The sequence below is a fragment of the Helianthus annuus genome, chromosome 5 (genome assembly GCF_002127325.2).
Source record: "Helianthus annuus cultivar XRQ/B chromosome 5, HanXRQr2.0-SUNRISE, whole genome shotgun sequence".
Taxonomy (NCBI): Eukaryota; Viridiplantae; Streptophyta; class Magnoliopsida; order Asterales; family Asteraceae; genus Helianthus; species Helianthus annuus.
Genome location: NC_035437.2, coordinates 42,345,181 through 42,350,677, shown reverse-complemented (window position 1 = coordinate 42,350,677; position 5,497 = coordinate 42,345,181). Strand labels below are relative to the sequence as shown.

Here is a 5,497-nt window from a genome sequence, read left to right as displayed (position 1 = left end):
AATGGTAGTTTTTTTATATAAAGGAGGTGAAATATTTTTTTTAAATGAAAAATCTTCTTTTTTTTTAAATAATGTCGTTGGGGGTCCAACGGCTAGGGGGACTCCCAATCAAACCACACCATGTTGACGCTCATTAGCTCTCAACGCCGGTGGGAAATCCGAAGCCCGCATGACAACGTCGGGCCCGGTGTGGTGTGTGTAGCGTGGAAAGGCAACAACGCCGCTCCACTACGCCCACACAGTGTGGTCTAAATATGGATATATAAAAAGAGGTCGGATCTTGTACAAAACAACAATTTCATACAAAGTGTACGTGAGAATTAGAGAAGGACAAGTGTCCTTATCTTGAAGGGTAATTTAGTCCTTTCTCACTTAGATAATTTTCCCCTAAATATTTTCAAACGACTATAATTTTTTTCATACGTTAATTTATTTAAAAATATTAATGTATAAAAAAGTTATAGATGTTTGAAAATCAAGGGAAGTTTAAGTGAGAAAAGATCAAAATATTCTTTCTCTATTCAATTGTTTGAACTTGAGATTTTCAAAAATGCCCCCTCCAAGTTTTGAGTCATTGATCTTAGAAGATCAACGATTGTCTTCAACACATTGTACAATAAATCTCTTTGGTATATGATCTCTTATCTAGATAAAAAAAACATCTTTAAAGAATATACATGAGTATGAAAGTACATACCTAAATATGATTCGCGTATCATGACTTTGAGATGGACGAAAAGACATTTTAGACGACACATGTGTATAAGGAAAGTAAAGGAAAAATTACAAGTTTTGTCCTTTATCTATATACCATTTTGCAGGAGGTATCCTTTCCAACGAATTTTGATAGGTTTTGCCATTTATAGGGAATTTTGTTGCATGTTACGTCCTTTAAGCCTAACCCAGTTAAATTTTTCTCTAAACTCTTATTACACATGGGTAATTTGGTCTTTTTACTTATTTAAAGGACAAAACTTTTAATTTATTCTCTATTAATTATTTCAATATATATATATATAGGGTAGGAGTTGGCTACCAAGCTAACTTTTCCTACAAAGTGTAGGAAGTCATATCACTACAAGAAAACTAGGTTTTTAGTACGCGCAAAAGCGTCCTAAAATGCTATTTTATAGGACCTTTCATTTAATAGGACCAACGGTAAAAGCGTTTCATGTAAAGGGGTCGTAATAAGTCCCGGAACTAAAAAGGGGTCCTAACATCTCAAATAAGATTACGAAACCAATTTTACGGTCGCGTAATGTGTCTTTGAATAACCAAAATAGTGTCCTAATAAAAACATATTAGTACACTTTTATGATGTTCTAACATGTGCTTCCATACTTTTAATCTTTTGATACACTTATAAGCGTCCTTAGAAATTAATTGATAGAACCCTTATGATGTAACATTATAGTTACTTTAATACCAAGAAAAGGGTCCTAATATATCAAATAAGATTATGAAACCAATTTTATGGTCGCATAATATGTCTATAGAATTTTGGGATTTTAGTGGCACTTTTTGTTTTTGCCACAATAAAGAAAAAAATAGTTTTTTTGTGGCACTAGTTTTAGTAGCATATATTTTTTACCACAAAAATCAATTTAATATAAATGCTACAATAGACGTTTATATAGTAACTTAAGCATTATTTATTCACAATATAAATGAAAATGTGTAGAAATTATAATATCATAACTTCAATTCGATCCAAAACATATTACAAATGTTAGCAAATAAATGCATAATAAGTTTCAAACATGTTTCAAATGTTTACAAAAAAAAAAAAAACAAACAAAACGTTCTTTCCCATAGGAATCATACTGTAAAAAAAAACTTAGCTCCAAGCAATCCATAAATCTTCTTATCTCTATTACTCGAATGCTTCACATGTTGTCAAATCTATCATCATTATTGTGACTTCTTGAAGATAATATCTTGTTACTAGACAAAAAAAGTTGTTTGGGGCTGTAGAACCAATATAGGGACTGAATAAGGAATAAATGAAATAAATGTTAATACAAAGTTATATAATTGTAAAAGATCAAAAGGGAGTTCAGATATGTAAGTACCTATATATTTATATTGCTAAGAACTAGACAAGATTGCTTGGGAATATCCACATGACTTTAATAACCTTTCAAATCTGGAATACAAATAAATATTACATATATATTGGTGGATACCTCTTACTTTAATGAGTGGCTACATATCAAACTTGATAAGAACTAGTCCAACGAAAACTCCTCGAGCCAAATAAGAACCTCGTTTCGCTTCATCAGACAATCCACACAACAAACATATACAAAGGTTAGAACTTAGAAACTGTTAAATCGTAAACTGTACAAACAGCCAACATGCAAACCTAATGTAAAATATTAGCATCATTAATTCATAATATCTAACACGTTGTAAAAAAACTTACCATCATAAAACTTTTTGTTCTACCAGGATCATTGTAGCGAGCCAATAAACACCCGTCTTTTGGTTTGAGACCTTCAGGAAGAACACTAGACCTCAGTAATTTTTCTTTTTCACGAACAATATCCTCTGTTGGTTTGCCGCTGAATTTTAATACGGCTGCAAATCCTCCTTCAACGCTCCGTATACTAACGTTTTCTTTGTTAGTGTCCGGTAAACTGGAGAACATTATTCACCTTAGATCTTAGTTTATAGTAATATGATAAAATTTGTTATTTGTATAACTAAAGTAATAGAAGTTGACCTGTTTATGTCTTTTCGGATGGAAGAACGATTTGGATCGACATTTGCGACATCTCGGGATCAAATGCTTGAGTGAAAACTAAAGTTGTCATTGGTATTTTTTTCTTCCCTAGAGTTCTTTCCAAATATATATACCTGAAAAGTGGGCATGGTATCTATTATTTCGGACACCACACGAAGCTAACACGAAATTCACAGGATTAGGTTTAGTCTAAACGGGTCAGGTCAGTTTCAGGTTGAACCTGTTTAGCTCAACAGGTCGGGTTCAGGTCAACCCGGTCGGGCTGACCCGTTTAACCCATTTTTTCAAGCATAACCCAATTGTATTATATTATATTTTTTTGCAATATTTTATTTGTCATAAATTAAAATTGATGTGTATTTTATGCCATAATTATAACTTAAAAAGAGAAATTGACATAAGATTTAATACTTTAAATGTAATTGTATCATATACATTTGTGTTTTTTTAGTAATTTTAATTTCAATATGTTAATTTTCGGAAAAAAATAATTTGGTTAAACGGGTCGTGTTCGGGTCAACCCACGAATATTCGGGTTGTGTTCGGGTTCATACGTATGACACGATTTTCGGGTTCAGCTTCGTCTAAAATTTCGGGTTCGGGTAGGGTTGAACCCGCGAACATGACCCATTTAGTTGGATATCTTAAATACCCTTCACCAACTACTTTGTATAGGTGACGATTTCGGTCTATTTACTTATATTTACTTATGAATGTGTTCACTTTGGTTGTGATTTATCTCAAACGGGCCAAATACAATATCAACTGAAAAGGAACTACTTGAACAGGTTAAAGTCGTCCAAAATAAACAAAAACTCACCCCGCTACATCGTTTAATCCTGTATTTCCAGCAAGTTTGTCACTTTGAGTTTCAACTATTACAAATGGGCTGTATTTTCGTACCTCATATGTTGCAGTTCTTTTAAGTATCTGATATTTTGGTGTTTCCAGATCAGGAGTCTTGTATATCCTCAGCTGTAACAAAACACGTTACACGTAACTAAATCCATGAACATATAATCAATCAAACAGTTAGAACATGGTAATTAATATATTAAATACCTGTTTTATTAAGTCCATGAGAGCTTCTGTCGAAAAGTATTCATTGTTCTTTATAGAGTCCCAGTAGTCCTGTGAAGTTGATAAAACAAAAACGAAAAGAAAAGTACCAAATACTGCAAATGTTACATGCGTTTGAGATCAGGGGCGCAAACTCGAGTAGCTCGCGAGCCCCTCGGCTCGTTTGCACCCCTACTTATAAGTCTTATTGACCAGGGGCAGATTAACCAATTTTAGGTAGAGAATTACATAATACATGTGTACTATGAATGTGAAAGAAAGAGACTGTGGTAGACGGTTACACATCCGGTTTATGTATTACGGTTAAAACAAAAGATAGAAGTGTTCATGCAATTCTCTGTTTATTCTTGATTTTGTTTATGTATTTAACGTCCGTCTAAAACGATCTACGTATATTTGTTTACAAATAGAAACAATACATCAATATTCAATCCCACATTCTCACCAAACAGTCAAACACTAACCCACATGGCAGTGTTGATATAAAACATCAATATATAATACACTCTGATGTAACACACTCTGATTTTCAAACTTTTGTGGTCGATTAACTTAGTTTGGCTTCATAATAAGGCTCTGTTGAACTAAGGGTATCCACGAGAGAGAGCTTACAGTTGTTATGACCATGAAGGAACAAAAAAACAAGAATATATCAACAATAATCAACTTTAACGAAAAACTTACAAAATAATGTCTAGAAACTTTGTAAGCATCCTCAATAAAATTGGTACGGAAATGGACTTACCATATATGACATAATCATACCTTAAATCTAGATACCACATAGTATGACGATCTTGAACTAGGGCATGAGTGTTAAATCCAATTGATAATCTGGTTTGGATTTATGACTATGCATCATCATGATACCGATTTTAGTCATACATAAGATCATGTTTCTACTGAACTTTCTTTTCCATTTCCTTAGGGTGTACGGGGTGGGTTTGGATCTATACACTTAGTCATAAACTAGGGCATGTCGTTAGAGACAATTAACCACCAAAAACCACGTAAATAGATAGCATAATCAAGTATAAAAATTACAGATTTACAGCGATAAACAAAAGACGAATATCAAACAAAACACATAACAATTAGTTACATATTTACAATGACTAAGATCATGGCATAATTCTTGTATAGATGAGCATCATACCAAACAACACTATAAACCCAAAGATTTAATTATACACGAGTGGCAGTGTGTTACCTGAGTGACGGTTTAAACCTAATTAGAAGGTACTTGGACAGCATTGGTGATTTGTTGCTGTGACGGAAATCAGGGTGAAGGGGGTGCACCCCTAATTAGGTGAGTGAAATTTTTTTTTAACCCAATCATACGTTGCCACGTCATTTCTCCTCTATAACTCCCCTCTTGTCCAAAAACGTACGGGTGCACCCCTCTTAGGGGAGTTGTTTTTTTATTAAAAAAAAATAAAAAAAAAAAAATTGATTGGTTGTTACAGCCATGGGGCCCACCATCTCTCTCTCTCTTGTTCGGTGACTGAACGCCCTTCACCCTAACCGATTTGGGCTCCCGCAAGGTTGGCGGTGCCACCCCGATCGGCAAAAGCGTCCCCCGATTGAACTCCCCGAAGGCGCCCCGAGCAGCCTCAGACAGAGGGGAAAAGAAAGGTTATCGCAATTTGGGGAAGGAATCGATGGAAGATT

At 34.1% G+C, this 5,497-nt stretch overlaps 2 long non-coding RNA genes across 4 annotated transcripts; both read right to left on the bottom strand.

Annotated features, from left to right (window-relative positions):
• Positions 1–1,664: 1,664 nt before the first annotated feature.
• Positions 1,665–2,639, bottom strand: LOC118492447. Of its 3 annotated transcripts, none has more exons than XR_004893737.1 (3): positions 2,426–2,639; positions 2,073–2,273; positions 1,665–1,988 (listed from the first exon to the last, which is right to left on the bottom strand). It is a non-coding gene; the product is annotated as an uncharacterized LOC118492447 (long non-coding RNA). The 3 variants fall into 3 exon arrangements; XR_004893738.1 differs by having other exon boundaries at positions 1,665–1,968; XR_004893739.1 differs by having other exon boundaries at positions 2,187–2,273.
• Positions 2,640–2,747: 108 nt separating this feature from the next.
• LOC110941193 lies at positions 2,748–5,181 on the bottom strand. The gene is made up of 4 exons (XR_002593913.2): positions 5,037–5,181; positions 3,809–3,877; positions 3,650–3,721; positions 2,748–2,859 (listed from the first exon to the last, which is right to left on the bottom strand). It is a non-coding gene; the product is annotated as an uncharacterized LOC110941193 (long non-coding RNA).
• Between the last annotated feature and the right edge of the window lie 316 nt (positions 5,182–5,497).